Raw genomic sequence first — 1,253 nt, 5'->3', positions numbered from 1 at the left:
GCAGAACACGCTCGTGATCAAACATGCAGCATACTGTGCGTTAAAATTACACAAAGGATGATGAAATCATAGGCTATGTAACAATATATATATATATATATATATATATATATATATATATAAATATGTATGTATATACATAGTGTTCCAGAAATATGTGCCGAAAATCAGGGGATGTATTCCTGACACATAATTGAATGTAAATTACTAAATGACCATATTGGCAATTCCCAATAGTTTTCGAGTTACAGCACCTCAGAGGTCTGCCAGGAATGTGTTTAAATCCAGGGATTGTACAAAATGTCTGAGACAGATGTGAAATTACTTAACGACCATAAAGTAATACGGCACACAGCAAAGTTGACAAATTTGTCAGGAATGTGCCGAAAGCTGTAGAATGTACAGTATGTGATAGCCTGTACATAAGTTAGTAATAAGAATCGTAATGATACGTTCGTGTGTGCAGTATCAGATAGTGTTATCACCCTTTACGTGGTAACATGCCATAAACGACAAAGGTGTTGTTGGGTGGTTGAGTGGGGATGGTGTATGAGGAAGGAAGGGTGGGGGTGGCGAACCAGCAAGGTGATGTCGAGGGGTAGTGGAAGGACGGGTGTTCACTCACCCAGCAACACCCGTCTACAAGAGATCGAGAGCTGAACGTGTGGATCAATCAGTTTTAGAGAACCACGCAGAAGCAGACATGGAGCAATACTGCAATGGTGACTATGCAGATATGCACCTGACACTGGGTGAAGCTAGGGGTAATGCTGCAGCAGCAGTACGGCTGTACAGGGAACGTTATCCGAACCACAGAGTGCCATACTGTCAAACATTTCTCGCAATTGATCGTTGTATACGTGAGACTGGTACCGTTCGTCAACGTGCAATTCCGGGTGACAGAGGACGACCACGGGACATTCACATGGACAACATGGAGGACCGGATACTACAAATGATTGAGGATGATCATGAATTAAGTACTCGACAGATTGCTCATGCTCTGCAGCTGCCAGTGGTGACAGTGTGGCGGACTCTACAGCAACATCATCTACATCCATACCACCATCAGAAAGTACAAGTTTTAACTGATGTGGACTATCTTCCAAGGATTCAGTTTTGCCAGTGACTGTTAAGGAGGCATGCTGAAAACTGTCAATTTCCAGCACTTGTGCTATTTACTGATGAGGCAACATTCGGGAGAGATGGCACCGTTAATTTACATAACCGCGGCATACTTGGTCTGGTGACAA

The sequence above is a fragment of the Coenobita brevimanus genome, chromosome 52 (genome assembly GCF_032717465.1).
Source record: "Coenobita brevimanus isolate Jiangsu-jjx chromosome 52, ASM3271746v2, whole genome shotgun sequence".
In the NCBI taxonomy this organism is placed as follows: Eukaryota; Metazoa; Arthropoda; class Malacostraca; order Decapoda; family Coenobitidae; genus Coenobita; species Coenobita brevimanus.
This window is presented reverse-complemented; position numbering follows the sequence as displayed.